This window comes from Podarcis muralis, chromosome 10 (genome assembly GCF_964188315.1).
Source record: "Podarcis muralis chromosome 10, rPodMur119.hap1.1, whole genome shotgun sequence".
In the NCBI taxonomy this organism is placed as follows: domain Eukaryota; kingdom Metazoa; phylum Chordata; class Lepidosauria; order Squamata; family Lacertidae; genus Podarcis; species Podarcis muralis.
In genome coordinates, this window is record NC_135664.1 from 7,523,512 (window position 1) to 7,549,006 (window position 25,495).

Here is a 25,495-nt window from a genome sequence, read left to right on the forward strand (position 1 = left end):
AGCATGTCAAAGTGCAAGTAGATAAATAGGTACCACTCCGGCGGGAAGGTAAACAGCATTTCTGTGCGCTGCTCTGGTTCGCCAGAAGCGGCTTAGTCATGCTGGCCACATGACCCGGAAGCTGTACGCTGGCTCCCTTGGCCAGTAAAGCGAGAGGAGTGCCGCAACCCCAGAGGTCACAACTGTACCTAATGGTCAGGGGTCCCTTTACCTAGGAGAGCTGTGCTATTCCACAAGGCAGGGGAAGGTTTGGACCAGTTTTCCTTCTAGATGGGCTGCCTTCCCAGGGGATGAGCCCCATCTGCCCCCCACTTCCCTCTACAGCACACGCAGAAAGCACTTTCTTAACCACTGGACTCACTATTGGTCTTGTCCAACCTGCCAGAGCTTGTCTTCACATGAAAAGGAAGTCCCTAAGCCACCAAAGGTTTTAGATAACATTGGCTACCCTCACCTGGTTTAGCCAGCCGGTCAGTCATTCCTGCGGTGGGGCTGTTTCTAAGAGCCACAGGTGAGAGCCAAGTGCAGTGGTGACCAAAGGTGGACATACTACTCCAGCAGAACAGTGTCCCCCCGCCAGTTACTACCCCTGCCCTAGCACCCCAACTCTCAAGTGCATGAAAAAACTTGTGTATTCATTAGGCACTGCCCCAATTACTTAGGAAGCCAAAACATCCTTGCCCGACACCGAAATGAAAAAGTTGGCACCAGATAGATCTCCCTGGGGAAAGTGTTTGAGAGATGGAGAAGCTACTGAAGAAAAAGCCCACCCCCCTTGGAACTGATATGCAGGGGAGCCTCCAGTAACGACCTCAGGCTCTGGGGCAGGTTCACATGCAGAAAAGGGACAAGCTGTGGGGGTGATAATGAATTGGCACTCTGCATGTGTCAATCTTCAGAAGACCTAGCGTGAAAGTGTAAGAATCAGAGAAACACTGTAGAAAGGGGTTTGGTGGCTGCATTCTTTTTGCAATTGCTGGGCTTGATCCTAAGAAGTTAGAACTTGCTGCACTCCATAAAACATTTTTTTTATGCACGGGCCAACACCTATTTCTAATTAAGCAAAACCGGTTATGAGACAATGGTTATAAAATGATTTTTTAAAAAAATTAATTGTATTTTCAGTTTCTACTTTTTTCCCTTGGTCATTTTGTGCATGTGAGGAAGAAATACAAGAATAGATTGGGCACTTTTTTCCCCCAGAGGGGAAATGGTTCAACCCAGAGTGATTTCTTAAAACAATCGTTGTAGTGGCTTAAACTGCAAGTTCGTAGTTTGTTATGTAAGAATCCACTTCCTGAGCAGCAAGAGGCCTATTAATATTGTTTTGCATTTCCTGGGGCTGGGCTTCTCCGTTTGCTTATTAGAGGCAAAAAAAGGCATAAAACTCTCTATACAGAGCTTTCTCATTCCCCACTCTTGTTTTTAAAAGAAACCTGAGACTCTGAAATGCAGTGTTGGGGAACAAGGACTTCAGTTCCACTCATCTGTGAACATTAGCCATGTAGTCTGGGGGTGGTGGGAGTGCAACAATATTTGGGTCACAGGTACGTTATCACTTATTTCTTCCTCTTTATACCTTCCAGCAAGGGAGAAGAGCAAATGAAGACAGGTACAGTAGGGAAGCAGTGGCAAAACCCTTTCTCAAAGCTCAGGAGCTAAAGAAACAGTGGGTAACCTTTTGCAAATGTCAACTCGGCCACTTCGTGTGATCCACTTGGTTTATTTTATGCCAGTGCTGCTACACTGAGCAATGCCACAATGTGTTGAATAGCTGTGAGGCTATATTAAAAGATGAGCAAACTGCTGTTCCTGTCCAGTTGAGTTTGTGCTTTGTGTTTACTTTTTTAACAAGACGGTGCCCTTAACCAGTAGAGGGCCCCATCTGTTTGCATAGGGATGTGCCAAGGAAGTTCTGAAATGCCTTTCCAGCTGCAGTTTCCACATAGCCCTTGAAAAATCAGATTAGAGGCACAAAAGCAAAGCCGAACAATAGGCATTCCTGTCAGCCGCTGCTGTGAACAGGATGTCTTGGGAGCTCGTGTGAGCTGTTTCAAAGTCCTTAGTAAATAGCCAGACACATAGACAGCATTTATTCAGTTTTATTGCAGGAAGGAGAGTGTATTTCTAACATCTTTCATTCCAGTTCTAAGTCTGTTATTATATACTGGCAGGCAATACTTGAAGGCGTAGCAGCTCTAGAGGACAGGGTTCCTGGATTTTCATTACTGTCTAGGAGGAATATCATCAGCTCTCAGCTCTTTGGTAGCCTATCGCCAGAACCATTTATTTGTGAAAATACAGGAAAACAAAGCTGGAAAACAAAACTTCAGTTTGACTTACCATTTATCACCCCGTAAGAAGGCAAGTTTTGTGGTTTTTCTAACTTCCTGTTTACAAAACTCTTCACATTAACTTGTCTGCTAGGAAACCGCTGCCGTGTTCTAGAGGGCAAATGCAGGATACCCGGGGTGTTAGCCAGACCTTACTGCATAAAATGGGAGTGCTTGCCCTTTCTCATTTATTGATGAACAGTTCAAAAGTCTGTAAAGAATAAAAATTCTTATTTGCACTATTAAGGGGTTATTCACCCATGCATATATATCCCTTGATGACTTGCAGCAGGCTAAGTATGTTGATCTTTAGGTGAGTAAAGCTCTGTCTGGAACTTTCACAGATGCAGGTCATTGCTTGATGTTGGAGTTAAGTTCAGATATGAACCAAGGCTTGGCAAGACTAACAGGTGTAAATTCCGCTCTCTGTCCTATTTGCCACCATGCCAGAGCAAGCAGGACTGCTTTGTCCCACAGCCTCCAGAAGTGGAAGACAGAGAGGCATAAGTTGGGAGAAGCCAGTTTCACTTTATGTTCAGTCTCGGTGTTCTTCGGCTATGCAAGCCAGCAATAAAGAAAGATGGGGGGGGGGGGGTCTGTAAGAGATGGAATTTAAAATGGAAAGTTTCTCTGACAAGTTCAGAGAACTCCCTTTGCTGCCTTCAAGAGCTCTGAGAAGTATGTGAGGGTGAGAAAGAGTTAAAAGTCTGCCTTGAGCTCACCCAGCGAGTTGAAAGCTGGAAAGCTGGACAGGGATTGAAATCCTTCCTCCCTGGTCCAAGGCCAAAACTCTTATCAACTCCCCAACACCAGTGTTTTGAAGTCTAGACATAGTTGAGAAAAACTCCCACCTCATTGTGGTAATTAAATTTAAGCAAAAGATAAGGAAATTGAGATTACTACAGCCTTGTCCAGCAGCAACTACAGCGGTAGCACAAGTAGTGGTTTGCTCTTGCTAAAAGTCTCAGCTTTTGTTTACAGTATTTGCCTGCTTAGCTGCACAGGAAAAAAATATCTTAGCAACAGAAAAATCAACTTCTACCTCCCCGTGGTCTTTTCTTTCTTTCTTCGTTTCTGTATCTTATTGTGTTATTGCTTCTCTCACTTGCTTTTAAACTTGTACTTTCTGTAGAATGGCTAGGTGCATTTTAGAGCCGTCAACCACGTAAAGACCTTTGGGCCTGCATTCGTTAATTTGCCTTGTTCTTTTAGCAGGACAACAGCTTCTTCAAGCCTTCTAATATCTGAAGAACTTGAAGCCTGCCTTTCGGAACAAATCACGTGTTCCTCTCCTTCTGCTGCATATAAAAGAATACAGCTTACTCCAGCAGGAGAAAGGGGACAGTGGATTAATGGACAGGACCTTGCACAACTCTTCCGAGTAGAGCTTGCCCAAGTTTCATCTTTGTATGCACCACATATGTACCAATGTAGGCATGAAGGCAGCCATCTTACCTGCATGTATAGCCATTTTTTTATTTTTATTTTTTATTTTTTGAGATATGGGTTTTCTGGTATATCAGACTTACACAATATAGTTTAATAATAAGTGTCACGCCTGCCCCCCACCCACTCACGAAGGGGCACCTCACCAAAGTAGCAGCCAATATAGTGTTAGATGGCACCCAGCAAAACACAAGAACCCACCCCACACAATTCACTTCAGTATGCCCACAGTTGAGCCATATACAACTGTATGCCCTCCCTACCATACTTTTCAGAGCAGGAAAATCCACATTAAATTGGGGGAGGGGTGAAGGCTGCCAGTTGGATGAGGGCATTTTGTTGACGATGCAAAAAAACATGCACACACGGGATGCAATGAAACCAATTTAAACTGCTGTGTGTACAGTTTTGACAGCCATTTGCCCAAGGTCACCAGTTGGGCTTGAAGAAGAGAGATTTGAACCTGGTATTCAAATCTAAAAGCTGCCACTGAAAAGAGCAACAAAACCTGAGGCTACTTTGGTTAATACACGGGCATCTAGAATGTAGCTTAAGGGCTGAAGAAATCCTCCTTTTACCAGAAATGAAATCCACATTGTTCTACTTTCAAGTCTGCTAAGACAGCTGTAATAGAGAAGATGAAAGAGGGAGATGTCCTTCTGCGCTTTCAATGGGACAGGGCGAAATTAAACAAGTGTAGCTTTGCAACCACACTGATTGAGGTGAAAAGGCAATGTGCACCTCTTATGTTTCTTCTACCTCCAGCCATTAGGGTGAGGGGGAAATTGCAGCCCTTTAGAAAAAGGGGGGGGGCAGATGCTTTTGTACGGCTGCAAACACTACATTGGCAAATTTTCCTCATCACGGTTTCCCTTCCAGTGAAGTTGTGTGAGTGGCACAGCAAGAGAAGGGTAAGAAGCTGTGACAGGAGGCTGCCCGTCACTCAGCCTATGTACTGAAAAGGCTCCAAAGATGTAACAGGAAGCACAGCAATCTTGAAACTAGGCTGCCACCTAATTGTTTCCTGATGGCGGGAGGGGGAGAACATCTCTCAAAAGGAAATTCCCTCCTCAACCCCTGCTGCTAACATTCCTCTATGCCAAACAAGATTTCCATCTCTATGAACCCAGTATCAGTTTCAGCAAAGCCAACAAAGGAGTCTCAATCACACCACCACGGCCCCCCATTTCTGTAATGAAACTCCAGTTCTAAAGCAGATACAGGGGCTTCCTGTTTGTTCCCAGACCCAATTCAAGGTGCTCGTCTTTTTGTGTAAAGCCCTAAACAACTCATGTCTTCTTAGTCCTCCTGGTAGTACCACCACCTTCACAGAAGGGAGAAGTAAAAACACACACACATTTAAATAGGATACATGTCCATGCTCCCAAATGCCAATTATGGATGGAAATAAAGCAAAGACATAAATATAGCTAGTTACAAAAATATTACCAAATATATTCTAGGACAACCATACACATGCTTCCTAGAGCAGCCGCCATGGTGGTGGGAGCAGCATGAAGGGAGGATGGACAAGGGGAGAAAGTCATTCCCCTCTCACCTGCCCTTGGAGAGGGGCAGGAATGCAACCTCCACACAAATTGGGGGTTGCCTGTACACCAAGATATTGTTCCATCAGTATTCATGGTGCTTTAACACATAAAGGGGGAAATGTTCCTGCCCAAGGCCCTTGCAATCTCAAATTTAATCTTTTTTTTGGGGAGGAGGCAGAGGAGAGGAAGGACGTAGAGGCAGGGCAAGAGCAATTGTTAGTTCCATGTGCTTAGGCTTGACTGCAATAGGGCAGGGGAACTGGGCTGTTGAATCAAAGGCTTTGTGGAAAAGATAGGCTTTGAAAGTAGCAAGGGAGATGGAATCGTACAGGTATTCCAGAAGGCAGTGCCAAGCTCACAGGGAAGAGAACTCTTCCAACCAGGTGTAAACGTTTGTCACAAGAATGTCCAGAAGGAAAACACAAGTAGGGACAAAACAAGCAAGTCATTTAGTGTTCTCCACTTGGGGGCATTTCTACAAGTTGGAACTAGTGGATGATATGGGAGAGGCTCATGTTTTCTTCACACTTTGTAATGGCAGGGCCTATTCACCATACACACCCTGCAACTGCAGGCAATTCAAACTTAGGTTGATGTAGCAAAATGAATCTGTTGAAATCTTGCATTTTTGCACACTGATTAAGGTGGTGCAGAACATAAGTACACTGTTTATTTACAGTGGTTCACATAAGCAGGCCAGCTACTGATTCCCCCCCCCCCCCATGCAATCTCTAACATACAGTGGTGCAGTTAGGTAATTTTAGATTCTGAAATTAAACATTGTTAAGGAGTGAGTTCAACTTTTCTCCACTATCTATCCTTGAAAGCCCATTGTTCTTGGGAGTAGAACTCCAATTTTGTTCCATTCCACCTTATCTCCACCATAAATATAAAGGTAAAGGTACCCCTGACTGTTAGGTCCAGGCACGGACGACTCTGGGGTTGTGGCGCTCATCTCGCTCTATAGGCCGAGGGAGCCGGCATTTGTCTGCACACAGCTTCCAGGTCATGTGGCCAGCATGACTAAGCTGCTTCTGGTGATCTCAGCAACTCTTCCCACTAGGTCTTGCTCCAATGAGGCAGTTGCAAGGACTGAAGGTCCCTGCCTTCCCAACGTGCTCTAAGGCTCCTTCTCTCCAGGGTTTTTCCCAAACTGCATCTGCACACAACCAATCTCTGCTCTGCTCTTTTCATTTCTCCCTGTGTTCTAGGACAGTGTTCCCCAACCTTGGGCCTCCAGCTGTTTTTGGACTACAACTCCCATCATCCCTCGCTAGCAAGACCAGTGGTCAAGGATGATGGGAATTGTAGTCCAAAAACAGCTGGAGGCCCAAGGTTGGGGAACACTGTTCTAGGAGACGGGGGGGGGGGGGGACGGGGACTGGTCGCAGAAGGGGGACACTCCCTGGATTCTTCAGCAGCGTGTCTCAACTGTCTCTTGGTCAACCTCCTCTCCATACTCTGCATCTGAACTGCTCTCTGCCGCAGCCTCTTCCTTCTCACTAAACCCTGTTGCCTATTTTGGTTCCAACACCTCCTCCTCCCCCCAGTCTGCTCCCTCTGACCACTCATTGTCATTGTCCCACCACCGCACCCCTAGCTCTTGAGCCTTCTCCCTTTGCTGGTTCCCCAGCTGGAGCCTCACACGATTCCTCTCTAAAAACTCCCCACGCTGCACCCCTCACTGGCAGATTCACGCCTTCTTCCAGTCTAGCTGGAATGGGTCCTTGAACTCTGATAATGCCTTTTGTTTACCTGGAGAGAAGGGTGTGGAGAGAGGGGTGTGGAAACTAGCCTGCCTACCGTACAAAGGTAAAATTTGTATTTGCTGCTCTGTGCACATTTGCCTCTAGCTCCACCCACCACACTGGAATGTGACTCTTGGAAAGTTGCCCAGAAGGGAATGTAGCCTTTAGGCTTAAAGCGTTTCCCCATCTCTGTTCTAGATCTCTAGAGTAGGGCCATCTATCAATAGCTAAAGCACCTTTTTGGCTGCAAGGAGCAGCACTCTAGGGGCTGAGAAATTCCTGTGGGCTTTCACGGAACGGATTAGGCAACTCGTATAAGGGAGGCATAAGCAAACACTTCCTTACCTAACAAACACTGCATAAAAATGTTGAACAATTACATTGGACTATATTTCTAATGCTTACAGATTATGGGTTCCTACCACTTCTGGATCCCCCCCCCCCCCGCATTACACCACATGAACTATTAAGTTGTATTTTCCCCCTTAACTTTTGTTTTAAAATGTTTTTTGTTTCAACGAAACAGAAAGCCTAGGACACACAAAGGAGGGTTCAAGGTAACATACGGGGCTCCCCCCCCCCATTTTATCTTAACCACCACGAGAGACAGGTAAGAACAATAACTGGGCCAAGGTCACCCAGTGAGCTTCATGACCATCCAGACCTATGCTGTCGCCTCACAGATTCCTAGTCTGACACACTAAGCATTATACCAAACTGGCTTTCACTAGAAGTGAGGTAGTCCCCAAAGCCTATCCTGTCCTCACAAGGGTATTCAGATTGCTACTCCAAAAGAGGTTTCCAGAAACAGGAAGTTCAAGTTCCCTAACTGATGCCTTCCCAGTTTAGTCATGGGAGCTCTTTCAGGAAAGAGTTGTAGCCTTCAATATGTTGCTGGATGGCAAGTTTTCCAAGCCTGCTTTTAAGTCTTTTAGACACCACACGCTTTCACTTTTGCTGCGAGCCCTTGGAGATTAAGTGTGTGAATGCAAATGATATGGTGCCATAGATATCCCTACTTTTTCCCAAGTTCAATTTGAAGGTTTCAGTCTTGCATTATGTAGTGGCTGCACTAGTCTATGATAAACAGCATTTCCTTACCATTATAAATATTTAAAAGTGGCTGTATTGGATCACAACCATCGCCAGGTATCCTCAAGTCCAAATAATTTGGTATTTGGTACTTTTAACAAGAGGACAGGTCCATTCTTTAAACAGATAGCAGTACAGTAGTTGTGTTCATGTTTAAGACCAGAATTCTGGCAGTAAGCACTAATGCTAGGTTCCTAACATTATTGCTTACATTTTCCCCCTCTCAAAATAAGTTGAACTGGAGCCACAAAATGTTTTGAAGGCCATAATTCAAATACATACATCCAGCATGACCCAGCTTTATCAATTGCTCCCAGCTGCAATCTACTAAACAGTTAGGAATAAACCACAATTTATTGTTTGTGGTTTGAAATGTTAGTTTGTTGGTAGATTGCCATTCAATTTACTTTACAATCGGAGAAGCTGTCTTACAGTGCAACCTTATACGTATCAACCCAGCCCAATCAAGCTGAATGGCACTTGCTCCCAAGTTAAGAGTACAGAATTGCAGTCTTACTTGATTTCATTCTCTTGAAGTAATTCAGGATTGCACTAGCTGGGATACAAGTGATTGAAGTTCAGAGGCTTTGCAAGATGCTGAGAACACCCTCGTGCACTTATGTGATTTCCTTTTCAAACAAGCAGCTTGGGAGCTGTTCAATGCTCTTGTCCACCATCACCAAGGATGCCTCGCAATCCAGGTTTGTCACAGTTCTGGATGTCAACCTCACTTTGGAAAGGTGATGCACCGTTATTTGTTCCCCAAAAATTTCAGACTTATGTGCACATCTAATGACGTAAAAAACAGTGTCTCAGATTATAAAGTTAACAGGCTATAGTTACTGGCATTGTTTTAGCAACTCCTAAAACCCTGACGTGCAAGCAGCGAGGCCTATAAATGCTTCCAAAGTCGTCTCCTCATCCCTTGTGTTGTCAAGTGGGCCTTACATTTTCCCCTAGCCTTAATAACACTGATAGAAGTAGCAACATGAAAATTGCTTTTAAACACAAGATAAGCTTAAGACAAGCTTAAGTTAAATAATCCTCCAGTACCAAAAACCTACATCTAACCAAACCTCAGACTCCAATGCTTTTAGAATCCCATTGCCCAAATTTGCATTTTTTTCTCATGTCTTTTTTTTGGGGGGGGGGGGCTTGTTTACATTCTATGGTCTTCCCTGTCAGGGGGGCTCAAACTTGCTTACCGCAGCAAATCTCAGCCTCTATTAAAGGTGATGTTTCCAAGGCTTCCTCACAGTCATGGAGATGCAGAGAGTTTTCTCATTCTTTCCTCAGCTCCCAAATTAGGCAGGAGCCTCAAGGTTTTTTTGGCCCTATCCTGTCTCTGCACCTGCCTCAAAGGGGGGAGGCAGGCAGGCATTCAGGGCACCTGGCAAATACAAAGGAAAGTTAATATTCTTCTCACCATCACCTCTGAGCTTGAGGGCGAAGGTGAAGCAAAAGCTTCTCTGCATTTGCTTGATGCTCCAAGTAGCCACCAAACAGAAGCAAAGCTACCCTTCACTCTTAATCTGCTCCAAGATGGGATTGAAGAAGGGGACAAGGGCTTCTTCTTGCACTGCATGGAATGCCCCACTTTTGAAGCTGCAATAAAGATTATACACAGTAAAAAACGGCAAGACATCACAACAGGAACACAACCAGCAGGGAAGAGTTAGCAGAGACCACTAATCCTCAAAAGTATTTTCAACTGGTATGTAAACATCTTACAAGTATGGCAAATTACCCTGGGGAGGGCATTCCAAAACTAGGACAGGGCTACCGAGAAATCAATTTCATAGTCACCCACCTAACCTCTGTAGGTAAAGGCACACGAAGAGCCTCTCCGAAGCCTTCCTAAAGAAACTTGTCCATCTTATAAGGATCACAGTGCCAACAGGATATTCACATCTGCAGAATAGATTTTCCTGAAAATTCTCCAACACAACATCCAATCTGCTGCCACAATATCTGCATTTTTTTCAGTAGGAAGATGTGGTCTATTTCTATTCCAAAACCATATTCTATGTTCTAAGGTCAGTACTTCACTACATTTGCTTGCCTGGCCATATTTGTTTTCAGTATATTCCTTCCAAACACAGTTCAGTACAAATACAAAAATGTCTTGTCCAAATCAAATGCACTTTTTTTTGAAGCTGTGGTAAACATACAGGCAGCCCAAGTGAACTGTGCTGAGAGGAAGCCACCAGGTGGTTTCTCAATTCAGCTAAATATACCCACATCTTTTAAGGAAGGCGTATCTGAAGAGAGAAAACCAGCTTGAACCTTCTTTCACTCAAAATAGTCAGAAGACAGAATTTGAATACCTAGGGGTTGTTGTTTTTTATACTTTCTATATAAGCTGTGACATTCTAGGGTTTAGCTCTAACTCAATGGTGGCTAACCTGTAGCCCTCCAGAAAGTAACAACTCCCATCATTGGCCATGCTGGCTGGAGATTATGTTTTTGGGAGTCCAACAACATATGGGGAGCCACACGTTCCCCACCCACCGTTCTAAATGTTTGGCTCAAATGCCAATTTCACTTGACTGCCTTTACTTGGAAACAAATAAATTTATACTGGCTTTATTTCAAGTGTTCACGATGAACAACAAGGTGAAGTATGAACAATTTTTGTGGTCCGAGTAACAATTATACTATTCTCTTACCGTCTTTTTACTGCAAACTATGTTACTCACCACCACCAAATTTCCTGTTACATTCACCCACACACAGAAAAGTTGAGCAAACTTATAGCAGTTTTGACAAAATAGGCAGTACATCTTGTTTTTGGAAATTCACAATGTCCTTCGCAAGAGAAAATTCAATAGTTCTCCTGGGTTCACTGCATGGAAAGAACTCATTTGCATTAATTACACACTATGCGCCATTCATGGCATGGAAGGAATTGTGCCCACTCAGGGGCACACTGCTGGCCCTTATTGTTGGAACACCAACTTCAGAAAGGTGTTTCCCAAACTATAGCTTCCGCTTTTTGAGTAACTGATTATCCAAATCAGATTGCTTCCTTGCAAGGACAGACACAACTATTTGGAAAAGCATCTTGCAATACCTTTGAAGTACTGCCTGTGGAGGTGAATGCTTAGGAGTAACTTGCAAATGTGACATGAATTATTTTGGATGCACTGCAGCATGCTGGATTGTGAAGCACTTCTCTTGCACTTAATTTAGTAACTCTTTCCCCAGAGCATTAGAAAACCAATCAGATGTCTAAAAATTTCATGAACTAGAGATTTGTCCCAAGGCCGCCTTGCGTTGCTCTTGGACACAGATCACACTCAGAGTATGAACAAATCGCCATATCTTTTTGGAAGTCACTTTGTCACTGTGCCGTTTCTCTCCAAAAACCTTGTAGGGAAGCCCAGAGAAGCAACTCAACTTCTCCCTGCTATTTCACCTATAATTACCAGCTCTCAAAATATACTGGTATATTACTTTTTCTGAATATGGGCATTTTTGCATAATGGCTAAAGGTTCACCAAGATACTCGCCTATCTTGTGGAAATTGAACACCTTGCCTTGATGATCTGGGTGTCCTTGGTTATGGGCTAAGATAAATGGCAATGAAACAGGATGACCGAAGCACATAAACCAATGGTGGTAGTAACACCCTGTGGCTGAAGTCAAGTCCATTACGCAGTTTATCCAAATCTGGATGTTTCCCCCACCCATCAGACACTTCTCAGTCAGGATGTAACTTCAAGAGTTCCACTTCACCAAATGGGCTTTTTCAGTATGAACGTTCAGATGAGCTGTGTCTGTCAGTCTCCACAAAAGCAGTTGTGTATCTTAGAATCAGAATCTTGAGTGAACTGGTTTTGTTCTTGGCTGATGTTTTTGGGTTGTACCTGATGATTCTGTCACACAAACTAAGAGTATTCCTTTGATATCTGGCAGAGTTCAAGACTTCTCTGTCTGAAATACTAATCATTTTTGGACTTACTGAAATTCCTCAAGGGTTTCTACTCTTCGTGTAACACTTAAAATAATCAATTCTTATTCAGCTGTACTTCTCCGCTGTACTTGAATTGCTGCCTCTACAAATAAATAATACCATCATTAGCACCTGGTACAAAACACAGTATTTATGGGAATATGGTGCTTTTAGTTAAACACCTGCCACTTTTCAGTACAGTGGCTCCTCCTCCCCAAGCTGGGTATATTGGGATTTTCCATGTGGTTTATTACAGCTATCAAAGGAGCAGATCCTATCATTTTGGCTTACTAACTTCACTCAACTGGTGGGCAAATTTCAAGATCATGATTGTGCTGATGATGACTATCAAATTTCATGCCAGGTATTACTGTATTTCTGTTGTGTTCACCAAGTCCACAAACAAGCTGAAGTAGTTTTGGTCACCAAGCTAGCAATGAAGGAGAATAGGTTTATCTAATTATCTGGCTTTGGGATTCATAAACAGTTGAAACTGCCAATAATACCACCTACAACAGACCAATCCAAGTCAAACATGTTGGGGGGGCACAGTGGGCCTGTAACAAACAAAGTTAAAAGCAAAAGGTTATAAAATGGTTAGTAATCAAATGGGGGGAGGGTGAAATAAAATCTGGTAAATTTTATTTACCAAAAAAATCTGGTAAATTTGGTCCTGAACTATTCTGACAATTGGTATGAATGGTGTCAGAAGAGTTCATTACCAAATTTACCAGTTTCTTCTTTTATTTCACTCTCCCCTCAATCATCCCAGTGTGAAGCAAATTTTGTAAGGAGGAAATGCCATGCAAGCCACTGTTTGTCTAACACTTGAAGGGAAGCTGGGTTTGACACTGTCAAGGTTGCATCTTCCTGAAACATTAGTCTTCAAATAGATCTACTACAATTTTAAAATCTACCAAAAAAAACCCATGTTAAACGTTACTTCCTACAGTGTTTTAAAACTTGTTTTCTGTTCGATACCGTGGAAAAACAAACAGGACACTTTTTAAGAATTCCCCATTATTGTATGCTATTTGAAAAATTCCCTTCAGAGCTGTAACTAAAGCAGATAACTTTAGCGACAAAATAAAGTTATGTAAGCAACTGGGCTTCACCCTCAGCTATAGCTTATATATTTTAGATTAATATCCCCAAATAGTCCTAACACTGGGGGCAGGGGAAAACAAATGTTCTGGCGCCTGTATTTTAAAAGTTACCACTGTAAAACCAAAACAATCCAAGATCCACCTATTGATGGTTAGGATTAATAATGCAGTTTAGCAACAAGTACATGCAGCACAACCTAATAATATTTAGGACTAGAAGAATGTAGGTTCTTCTTTTTTTAAGAGCATGCAAGTTCCAAGGGTATTTCCAGCCCTTGCTAATGATTAGTTAGCAGCATTAAAAAAAAGTCAGGCTACATCCAGATATGGTCAAATATGTCCAGTCTGACGGGTTAGGAATGTGCCCTGTCACTTTAGGTTGCACCAAGTCATGTGTTTTCTTCAAAAAGAGTGTAGCTAAGAAGGTCTATCCTGTTACATTTAGCCTCTCCTTCACCACCGTCATCCATGGAACCTAAAATGGAGATCAGAAATCTCCCTGCAAGGGGAGGGATACCAGGATCTTCATTAGTTTCACAGAAAGGCAGCTGCACTACACTAAAACCACCATGCTATCATCGATGACCAACTTCCTCCTTGCATCCCCAACACGGACGACGTGGAGTGTGTCATATTTTCCCTTGCAAGGCGCGGGTGGGTGTCTGGAAATCCGGAAAACACTGAAGGATGGAGTCACTCTGCGCCACCACCAGCTGGCAAGGAGAGAGAGGCCTTAATGCGGGTCGCACAAGCCGGTTAGCAAAGTGGATCCCCACCCGTGGGCAGGATTCCTAACTGCAGGGGGGTCGGACTAGAGGACCCTCGCGACCCCTTCCAACTCTACCTCGTTTTACAGAACCACAGAACTGCAAACTGAGCCGAGCTACGCGAGCCCACCCTCCCTCGCCAAAAAAAAAGAGATTAGTGTTTTACTCCGGAATCCCAACAGTTCCTCTGCATTCTCAGTCCCGGGAACGCAACGGGCTCGCGGTTCGCGTCCCTCCAGTGGCGTAGCGTGGGGGGTGCAGGGGGGGCCGGCCGCAACATCTGGGGGTTAGGGGGCGCAAATCCACGGGATAGGGGGCGCAAATCCACAGGTTAGGGGGCGCAAATTACTTGCCTTGCCCCGGGTGCTGACAACCCACGCTACGCCACTGCGTCCCTCCCCCCGCCTTTAAGCCGCCGCGGGCGTCACGCGCTCCGCCTCCCCCCCCCCCCGCGCGTGGAAAAAAAGGGAGCGAGAACTTTTCCTGGCAGAAGCGGCGGCTGTGGGGGGAGGGGAGGTCCCTGTCAAAACAGTCGACGCCCTTCGAGGGAGGAAGAAAAGACGCTTCGCTGAACAGCTGCTCCACGCGGGCGGGCGGGGGGAGGGGCGTGTATGTGAAAAGAGGAAGGCAACCGCCGCGACCGCACGGAAAGGGACTCCCCCCCCCCAACATCCCTGTCAGGCCGAAGAGCCACGGACGCCGCCGCCGCCTCCTCCTCCTCAGCCAGCTTGGTCCTCCGCCAAGCCCCACACAAGAATGCAACGCGGTCACATGACCTCCGGCGGACGTGCGGCTCCCTTCCCTCTCCAGGGACACCTCGCGCCATCTTGGACTGACGCAGTTACAGCTGCCGACGAGACGCCGCCGAGCAGCGGACCTTCCTCCGAGCCCCGCCGCTGCCGCCGCCGCCACCGCGGCTCGGTCGAGGGGAGGGCGGGCGGGCGCGCCCCGCTGCCCTTCCGCCCCCTCGGCCCCGCCGTCCCTAGCGCCTCTCCGGAGAAGCCTCTGCCCCCTCTCCTCACCCACCGCGGCCGGTATCATGGCGCCCGTTTTCTCCCTTTGCACCAGCCACCCCCGACAGCTCCCCGAGCCCTGCCCAGCAGCTGCGTCTGCCCCTGCTGCAGGATGATGTCAGCGCCGGCCAATCGGAGCGCGCCTCCGCGGCCCGTCCGCAGAGCTGATTGGCTGCGCGGCGGCCGCCGCTCCCCCCGCCTCCTCCTAACTCAGTACGCACTCCGCGGTTCGCTGCGGAGAAACGGCCAAAGACAGGGAGGGGGAGGGGAGGGAAGAAGGGCAGAGGGAGGAGGAGGAGGGAGGAGAACAACAAGCTCGCGGCGCGACCATCACCAACCGCCCCGAGACGGCAGTCGCCATTTCGTATTGCAACAGGCGGAACCCCCAAGCGAGCAGCCCCACCACGCGTCCTAGAAAGGGAGAGAGAGAGAGAAATAGATACACATCGGGATTAGACAAGGGGGGGGGTGATAATAATAATAATAAAAACAATAAGCACATCCACCATGGTCACAAGACATTTAATCGCCCTCCCTTTCTCACCCCTCTGCATAGCCTGTGCCCCATGGCAGCCGCCTTCTGCGGGGTCCAGTCGGGCAGCCAGACAAGTGCCATTCCCACCTCAGCTGCTTCTTCCTCCTCCTACCGGGAGCGAGCTCCTCTTATCTAAGCCTGTTCCTAACTCCCTCCTCCTGCCACTCGATGGTCTCGGCTCCATCAAGGCAGGGCAGGAGCTGCCAGCCCGGCTTTTATCTGGTGCCCCGAGCTTGCGCACTGAAGGAGGCTCACTCAGCCCCTGGTGGGCGTCGAGCGAAAACCCCAGCCTGCCTGCCTGCCTTCCCCTCCCTCGCTCGGCTCCCGAGCAGGCGGGCCGGGAAGCGGGCTCCGTGCGCAGGCAGGAGTCGAAGCCGGCGGGTGGCGGGGGGGAAGGAAGGCGCTCGGCACTAACGGGGAGGCCGCCATAACTGGTTGCCGCGAGCAAAATGACGGGGACGAGCTGCCCTCTGAGGCGGGACTCTTCTCTCGGTGACAGGTGTCCCGAGATTTCCAGAGAAGGGCCATTTCCTCCGCTGCAGGAATCGTTTTGAGGAAGCGGATCCGACCCTTCGCTCGCACCTGTCCGAGGGTGAAAAGGAGAAAAAGAATCCCTCCGATGAAAGGCTCGCCAGGAGTCGCAGCTGCCCGAGACGAGCCTCTCCGCGGCCGCCGAGCTGCAACCCTGAAGCCTTGGCCTGGAAAACAAGCGCAGTCGAGCGCGGCTTCCTCCCGGGGCGAACGTACCTGGCCGCCCAAACGCTAAAGGGACACGTTTCTGCCAGCTGCTGAAAAGGACTAGTTTTCACGTCTGAAGTCCAATGTGTGCACAAACCCAGAGCCATGCCAGTGGTCCCGAGACGACACTTTGCACGTTGCACACCACTAAACCAGTTTGTTTTGTAGATCCTGAACTCTTAAAACATACATAGACGGTCGGGGCTGCGACCCGTCAGCCTTCCTGAGGCAATCCTTAAGGCCGTCGCTTGCTTCGGGCAACTTCCTCCTTTCCCTCACCGCCTGTCACAGCTGAAAGCCTTGCCTGGCCGCCCTGAATACGAACCCAAACGGCTCCCCCTGCCCTCGTCCCACCCGGCGCTTCCCCGACCCTCCTTTCCTCCCATTCGCGCTCCCGTCGCCTCGCTTTATTAAGGAAACACAGGCACGCCTTGCAAACATGGACCCGGCGGCGGGCGAGCGAGGGTGGGTGTCGGGCGGGGGGCGTCTGGCGCTGCCGGGCACCAACGGAACTCCAGCCCACAAGCAAAATGGCGGCTGTTTGGCTTCGCCCTGGTAACCCTGCCCCTGCCAGGCGGGACGGGTGAACCCCGTGCAGCGGGAGGAAGGGGGGGGGGGGAGTGAGGCGACGCCATTTTCCCAGAGAGAGAGAGAGGCAGTGACATAGGAGGGAGCGTAGGCGGCTGCGAGGAGGGAGACGGGAGCAGGAGCAGCAGCGGCGGCCGCGGCAGCAGCAGTGGCAGTTAGGGGGTTTGTGCAGAGGTCCTGAGGCGAAGGCGCTTCTCCCTCGGCCGCCGCGGGACTCCGGTGCAGCCCAGCCGCCTTCCTCGGGGGTTCCCTGCTGCCAGTCAGCCTCTCCCCACCGCCAGCTCCCCACAGGCGGCTGAGGGGCTCCGTCCTGCCCAGGCGAGGGACATCCGCAGTGGGACTGTTGCATTGTTTTGGTTGGGGTAAGAGAGGGGCTCGGTGAAGGGGGTGCTGCTTGCCTGGCCTGTGACCATTACAGGTGAGTCTGCCATGATTATCCTTATTTATGGTGGTTGTCATGCCCCGTGATGGGAGCCTGAGGGGGAAAGGCGGCGGCGGGGGGGGGGGGGGGGAACCTTTCAAAAAGGCTAAAAAGTGGCGGCGCATCTCGTTTCCTCTGGGGGGGTGTGTGTATATATCTATATATATACGCGTGTATTATATTCATTCTGGATTGTGGCTGTTCTTTTTACTCCGTATGCTCGCTCCGGTGGGGGTGGACTGGCTTAGAAGGGAGAGGGAGTCGCTCTATCTTGCGAATATGGCGCGTTATTGTAACTGGCGGAGCTGATGGGTGGTGTGTGTGTGTGTGTGTGTGTGTGTGTGTGTGTGTGTTTGGGGGGTGGGGGCCCCCACTATGCCAGCCTCCTGCTAGAAATAAATCGCTTAATGCGATGAAAGCGTGCTTTTTTTTTGCTTGTGTTGTCTCTCGCTTTAAAGAACAGGCGCGGGGTTTTTTGGGGGGGCAAATATTTATGTTATTGGGAGCCGAGGTTCCCGTAAGACGGATTCGGGCGCTATGTCCTTGTTCAACCCACCCGCCCCCCACCGCCCACTGTTATTTGTTGTGTTTTGTGGTACTAATAGGGCTCATTACGGGCCTAATCTTCCTTTCCACACAGACACACACACACACACATATATATACACCTCTCTCATTTTATCTTCCATCTTCTCGCTTCCCCGATCCGTGTGGTGTATATAGTAGCAGGCGAACGGCGAACAGTTCCGAAGACTTTGAGGAGCGATTGAAAAGGGGGTGGGGTGGGGGTGGCAGGTGGGGATTTACCCCGGGGTCCCCCCCTTTTCAAAAACTGGTTGCATAAGGTTATACTTGCCCTCATCTTTGTGTTTCCCTCCGTGCCTCCTGGCCAGGGCTGGCGTACCGGGAACGACACATATAGGGAACCTCTTTCTTGAAAGGAGTTGGTGGCATAGACCTTGCTGCTGCAGACATGGGGGAGGAGAAAACAAACGGTCCACTGTGTAGTACTAAATAGGGTAGAAGAAACATAATATAGTCCAATTAGAAAGGTCCCGTCCTTCTCAGCACTCAATCATCGAGGAATGCGCGGTGATTAAAAGCCTAGTTAGTGGTTTTCAGATGATGTAGACAACTCTCTGAAATGCTACTCTTACAGTAAACCATATGAATTTAGGGCTGTTTTCCTCCTCCGTATATTTAGATTACCTTTAAAGAGATTAATAGTGGAAGACTTTCCCCCCCGGTTAAAAGCATATCTAAAAGAAATCAAAGCAACGCCGGGAAACCTAGGTGACCTACAGAGGAGGTTTGATGACACACGCTATACTTTTAAAGTTACTTTCCATAAAAGTGGAGTAAAAACTGTAATTTCCCTCTTTTGTCCTTTAGAGATTCTAAAAATGGCGGCCTCAGGCTGATGTTGTGGTAATCTAATCAGCTCGGGTCCTCCACACCCCATGCAGTGCATTTGTCTGCAGCACATTTATAGGCTTAATATGCTTAAATGAAAAAAAGACTGCCGTCTTTAAGTCATGAACGAAACGTATCTCGTCTTTGCTACGATTAAAATGCTGGGTTCCAGCTGATTAATTTTATTGGTTATTTGTGTGAAAGGCACAAATCAACGAGACCAGTCTTCCTAGGGGAGGGGATTGATGACGGACTGGTGTAGCTGCTGTGGTCTGTGTGTGTATGTTTGAAGTGAGTTCATATGCATGCCATATTAATCTTTTTACTTTTGTTTTTAAAATGGTGGACAAGTTCCTCTTGGCCTCTTAATCTAGATTTGTGCTGTAATGTCTAATGCTGGCATGCAACCAGCATTACAATGAGAACATGAAAATAATTTTTGTCGTGGCACTTCATTTGAGATTGTGATAGCACTATCAAGCCAAATAATTTCTAATCTATTAATAATCTGTTGCTGTTGGACAGATTTTTCCTGTGTTTCTCCCTCCCCCAAGGAATTATACAGACAGATTTAAAACTTCCCCTTCTTTGAGAGGTGGGTGTGTTAAAGGTTACATGTCTTAAATGTGACTTTTCTACATGATTTTTTTTTGTTATACATTACATGTGAAATGCATATTTCACTGTGAAAAGGGATTGTTTGTAAGGTGCTAATTGCCACTGACAAATGAATAGTGATGATGCATTTAAAATACAGTAACTATTGTGCTGTTAAGCCTTCTCCTTTATCTTCCCTCCTCCCCTACCCCCCTTCCGGGTCTGTTGAATACAGTTGAGAGCAACATGCTTATCTAAAAGTATATGAAAGTTTCACTTAATTATATTTTTAATATTTTTGCAGTTAGAATGACTTGAGGGTCAAGTTGCAACCTTAATGTGTTTGTGTAACCTTCTGCAAAATATTATTTAGCAGTGGATTTTCCCTTCAACCCTGGCAACATTAATTTACATATATTAACTTGACTGTCTTGCATAGTTAATAACCTGCTTCTTAGACGTGTAAATGGGGACAAGGTATGCATTACAGGGCTATTCATGTATGCCTTCTGTATGTTGTGAGGCCAAGAACATGTTGGTTTACACATGGTTTAATGTATGAGACTACAATCCTTTATCCATTTAGCAGGGAGTAAGCACCATTGAACTTAATGGGACTTGCAGCTGAGTAAATGTGCATAGGCATATCTAGTCAAAACGATTGTCACTTTAATGATTTTAATATTTTTCATACTGTATATACAGTCTTGTGAACCTGGAAAAAGTTGATCCTTGATTATAAACAATTTTGCTTAGGTGTTCATCTTCTCATTTGAATTATAAATTGAATTTTGTGTGCTGAAAAATCAAGGGTGGCATCTAACTAAGTTAGAGTAGAACTTAAATCCATTGATTTAAATGGGTATACTCTGACTATAGAATAGTTAGTTGGATGCCATCCAGATGGTTTGGTTTTATTTACTACTTATGATGACAATATTTGGTTTCTCCAAAATGGGATTCCAAGAAAACAGAATATTATGTTAATTCAAAACCCACCATTAAAAGAGAATTGAAGCCATTTTAAGGCCTTTGTTCTATGTTGTCTGTAATGTGGAACTGCTAGTAATGTTGCATTCCACTAGTGGGTTCTGAACTGTACGTATCCTTGTTATAAGTTTTATTTTGTTCATTGAGATTTTTAAACAGAAGGCTCACCTGGTTTAGTGGAGCCACAGTTCTAGCTTCCTGGCTGTCACTCACTGGGGAGGGGCAAGGCAGTGAGCAGATTGCCATGGTGCACTGGCAGAGCCAACTCTGTGCTTCCACTAGAGTTTGATGCAGGATCTCTTTGCCCCTCTCCCTCCCTGCAAGCAGCAGTGACATATCTCTTGGGAAGCAGCATTGCAGCTCTACCTCATCAAGAAAGGCAGTTCTGCACCCAGCAGAATTTAGGATTGTAGCCTAAATGATTTCGTACTGCAGATTCATTTGTTAGAATCAAAAAGTGAGCTTCAATGGGTCACAAATCTGGAACACAACTCGTATATTTCATCCAGCGAACCATAGTGTACCTTTTGGTACGCTGAGAGTCACAGTAATAGGACTTAATAAAGTGTTACATGGCTTAAATTATTTTTTCCATATGTGGAAATCTTATGCATGTTTATTCAGATATAAGTCCAATGGTAGACAGCATAGTGTTGTGGCAGTGCTCACTTGACCTCCTGGCAGCAGAGTCACTTCTGATTACCAGGAGGAAGAGTGGGAGGGATAATGTGGCTGGGAGGTCAGCGCTGTGCAGATGCACAGGTAGCAGCACCATGTTGGCTCCCCTGCTGTGTTTGCACCTGCTGACTTCCCCACAACCTCACCTCTCCCACTCTTGCTTTTGGTAAGTAGCAAATCAGTGATCCAGAGGTCTGGTTATTACATTTTTCAGGAATTACATTCTTCTTTTAAAAGTGCAGCAAGGTCTTTGATTTGAGCTTCTGTTAAATAAACTTTGGTACCATAAGTGAGATGAGCCTTGGTTGAATTCTGAAACTTCTTTTCAGAAAACTTCTTTTTGTAAATTGCTGAGTTATGGAGCACTATAAAATAGAATAAATAGAGCTAACCTAAAATTTGTTGGCATATTTTCTCTACAAGGAGGACAAATTCTTGTACAGCAGCTAAGTAAACATATGGGGCTCCATTCTTCTCATAGAAGGAGCTTCTAGTTTACAGAAGAAATCTTCTGTATGAGCATATCAGAAGCACTGAATCCAACATATGACTATAAGAAGTCCACTGCGTGCTGTTCGTCTCAAGCCTTTGACCAAGACAATGTCTCAAATAAAAATTCAATGTAATCTGTAGTACAGTTGATCCAAAATAAGTTGGTTTATTATTACTGTTAAGAATTAAAATATTCTCTGAACTACACTGAGTGACATCCATTTGTGTCAGCCTGCTTGTGCCAACAGGGCTCCCCCTATCTGTCTCCATTGCCGCTTCCTGAGAGCCCCCCAAATCTGCTCTAGGGGATTGGAGGATTCTCTGAAACAAACTGGGGTGTGGTTGGGTTGCAGGGGTGAGGAGAGGAAGGGGAAGTTCTGTTGCTTTTGCTGGCACAGCTGGACATCGTCTCCTGAGTCTGTAGCTCAAATTTTCATTAGTCTGTGATGTAATGGAAGCCTTTCCACACCCCGTGCTTTGTAACCTGTAAAAAATACAATTGTATTTTATCTCTTTAAAATGGTGAATATTCAGATGTTTGTTTCACTTAATTTTAAAAATGCCTGGCACCATCTTTATCTGTTTTTAGATGGCAGACAAATCCCCTCCCGTGAGCTTTTGGACCTTAAGTTGAAGAGTTTCAAGTGCTTCTCATCTCTTAGTGGGGCTGGTTCTGTGAAGCCATTGTATTGTAGGTTTTTACTGGTTTGTCGTCACTCTTTTTAGTATTTATACTTTATTGTAAGTCACTTTGGGTCTCTTTTGTGAGTAAAGCAACTAAGTAATATAAAAAATAATAGAATTAATCTTGTGTACATGTTTTGTATCAGGGCTTAACATCTAATAAGGTTCAAAGCTTGTGGCTAAAATTTTTTTTGTGAAGTTTCCAAATCATATCCTGAAACATTATCTTAAAAGGAGCAGCACCCTCTGCATCTTGGACTGAAGGTGGGGGAAGTAGTGGTGCTTTCTTGTCACTTACTTAAATGGTGCAGTGCATTTCCTTTTCATTTGAATTGCAATGTAATAATGGAAAGCTTTAGCAGGAATGCAGTGAACATGACACTAAGCCAAAGATTAGCCTCAAATGCACATTTGGAACTCCAATTTAATTTAGACCGTGATATACAAAAGAGTATATTTTGATTCACCAGTTACAATTCCAACATTTTCAGATTTCTTTGTTGTTGTTTTTTTCTTATTTATTAAATTTACAGTATATACCACCTTTCCCTCCAAGAAACTCAAGGTGGCAGACGTGGTTCTTCCCTCCTCATTTTATCCTAACAACCCCATGAGGTAGGTTAGACTGAGAGGCAGTGAGTGGCCTAAATGGTCCAGTAAGCTTCATGGCTGAGTGAAACCAGACATTCTATAATCTTTGAAATATGGCTTATTTGACACTGAAAAGAAACCACCTATTCTTCTACTGTTTATTGAATTTAAATATAAGGAGAAGTTGGTTATTGGGGGGGCGTGTTGCATGCATGCTTTATAGTTGAAAGTAATAAACTGCATTATATTTGTGGGATGATTTCAGCTTTCTCATGAGTAGAATTCTATTATTGGAATACTCGCACTGGAGGAAGAGAGGCAATATTTACTAATTCCTCCTTCCTGCAGTTCTCCTTGACCCCTGAAAAGCTGCTCTAAAAGTTTGATGATTCTCCCCCTTCCCTCTTTCCAGCAGGAAATCCCTTTGATTTCAGTCCTGTCTGTGAATGGAAGGAACACTGAATCCAATCTGATGTCTTTTAAATGTTTTAAACTACAATAATAAAATACCATTTTTCAGCATCACCTCCTTCGCAATGCATTGATGCAAGACTATAGGAGTGCAGCCTTCTGGGCAGTGTTAGAAACTCAGATATATAAGCTAATCGCTAAATGGCACCTTAAACCCAGGTTATGATCACCACAATGGAATGTCTAGGCACCCCCCGGAGGGAGATTTAGTATTATTATTATTGATTTCATTTCTATACCACTTTATATTTTAAATTAAAAAATCCCAAAGTGGTTTACAGCACATTAAAACATCAAATCAAACAATCCAGAATACAAATTCAAGCTTCAGGGGAAATATTTCAGATCCTTCTCCAAGTGACATTTTGTTTTCCACATATTTATTTACAGACTTAATGTGTATAGCTGCCCCATAGTACTGTAGGAAGCCAGTGTGGTTAGAGTGTCAGACTTGGACCTGGGAGATCAGGGTTCAAATCCCCACTCTGTCATGAAGCTTACTGGGTGACCTTGGGCATGTCCCAGCCATGTAGCCTACCTCATAGGGTCATTGTAGGGATTAACTGGGGGGGGGGGGGGATGAACCATGTACTCATTGGAGAAAAATGTGGGATATAAATGTGATAAATAAGTTCTTCTGCTTACCAGTTTAAGAAAGCTGGAGAGCCAGATGGAGATGTCAGTCACCAACCTGCCATCCAGAGATCTCCAAGTGGTCGCAATTGGACCTGCGCCAGTAGCAAAATGCGCCTGGCTAATTTCCAACACTGCTTCTGGAGTAGTGCATATTTTTTAAATAAAGAGAAAAATATCTTCTCATCATGTTATTTCCAATGAAATAACCATTAGTAGCCACCACCACAGTCAAGTTGCAGCACATATATTCCTTTCAATGTAGCATTCTGTTTCAGTGGTTAAAGAAAAGAGAGCAACCTTCCTTAGAGACCACAGACTAGAAAGCTTATGGCAACTGATCATAGAACCATTTTCTCGTATGTTTTGGGAGAAGGTTTAATTATTGTTTATTATTCTACCCAGTTCAGGAGTAAAAACTAGGAAAATATCTAAGACTGCAATCTTAACTACCCTTACTAGGGAGTAAGCTCAATTGAACACAGTGGAGCTTACTTCTGGATAAACACAGATAGGCTTGTGCTATAGTTTCTGCTGTCTTTTGAGAAGGTACTAATTTTGTCAGGGCCTGCACAAAACATTTTGCTGCTTGAGGCAGAGCAGCAACCCCTCCCCTCAAAAAAATAAATTATGGTGCATAATATCCAAGGTCAAACAAGTTATTCTGGCAGTAAAAATGCAGCAATAATAAAATAATTTTTAAAATTGCTGCCCTTTCAAAACAGCCCAGATCAGCAGCCTAAGCATTGCTAACTCTTAGAAACATTAAGTTCATTTCATTGTTATCCCATCCTTCCATGGGGCAAAGTGTGGCATTAACTTCCCCCATTATCCTCCTTCATAATAACCGTAGGAGGTAGGTTAGAGAGAATGAACAGAGATCCCAGATGTCCCTGATTTAGTCCACCAATCTGACCACTACACCACACTGCCTTTTTAATATCAGGACTTTATAACACAAAATTATTTCACTTGATATGAAATGACACAAGCTAATCCACATATAAAAAGTACAGTAGTACCTCCGGTTACATAACCCTCTGGTTACGTAAACTCCAGGATGCAAAAGCGGCAAACCCAGAAGTATTTGACTGGGTTTCGCCATGCATGCACAGAAGCGGTCTACTGCCACGTGTGCATGCACAGAAGCGGCCCTCAGGTTGCAGAAACCTCGGGATCTGACGGGACCTCTGGAATGGATCCTGTCCGCAACCGGAGGTACCACTGAATTGGCTTTATTATTTTCCAATTAATCTGTTCCACTACCACCACACACCCTATCCTACATTTTCCTTACCTAATCACCACTTGATTCATGTTTGTCTTCCCTACCATAGCTAGAGAAGGGGGGGAATCCAGGACCACATTATTATATACTAGATTTACAGTATATCCCACCCTTCTTCCAGTGAACTAAAGTTGATGTATATTATTTTCCTTCACCGATATATCTCCACAGCAACCCTCTAAAGTAGTTCTAGTTACACGTAGGTAGCTGTGTTGGTCTGCCGTAGTCGAAACAAAAAATTCCTTCCAGTAGCACCTTAGAGACCAACTAAGTTTGTTATTGGTATGAGCTTTCGTGTGCATGCACACTTCTTCAGATACCTCTAAAGTAGGTTAGGCTGAGTGATAACTTAAAAAAGAAGTAAGT

At 45.4% G+C, this 25,495-nt stretch overlaps 1 protein-coding gene and 1 long non-coding RNA gene across 20 annotated transcripts in view; one reads left to right on the plus strand and one right to left on the minus strand.

Moving 5' to 3' along the window:
- Positions 1 to 2,086: 2,086 nt before the first annotated feature.
- On the minus strand, positions 2,087 to 16,643 carry LOC114605836 (uncharacterized). Of its 10 annotated transcripts, none has more exons than XR_013394549.1 (4): positions 15,555 to 16,643; positions 12,134 to 12,227; positions 9,375 to 10,080; positions 2,087 to 8,958 (listed from the first exon to the last, which is right to left on the minus strand). It is a non-coding gene; the product is annotated as an uncharacterized LOC114605836 (long non-coding RNA). The 10 variants fall into 10 exon arrangements; XR_013394545.1 differs by having other exon boundaries at positions 9,375 to 9,774; positions 9,980 to 12,227; XR_013394543.1 differs by adding an exon at positions 15,024 to 15,421 and having other exon boundaries at positions 9,375 to 12,227.
- Positions 16,644 to 16,914: 271 nt separating this feature from the next.
- Positions 16,915 to 25,495, plus strand: part of KMT2E (lysine methyltransferase 2E (inactive)) — a 58,756-nt gene continuing 50,175 nt past the window's right edge. For 7 of the 10 annotated variants that reach the window (XM_028747423.2, XM_077935776.1, XM_028747421.2 and 4 more), the window contains exon 1: positions 16,916 to 17,289. The gene's annotated coding sequence lies outside the window, so the exon portion shown is untranslated. Of the gene's footprint in view, positions 17,290 to 25,495 lie in introns of all 10 variants that reach the window. The other 3 variants (XM_028747428.2, XM_028747429.2, XM_028747433.2) reach the window with 2 other exon arrangements.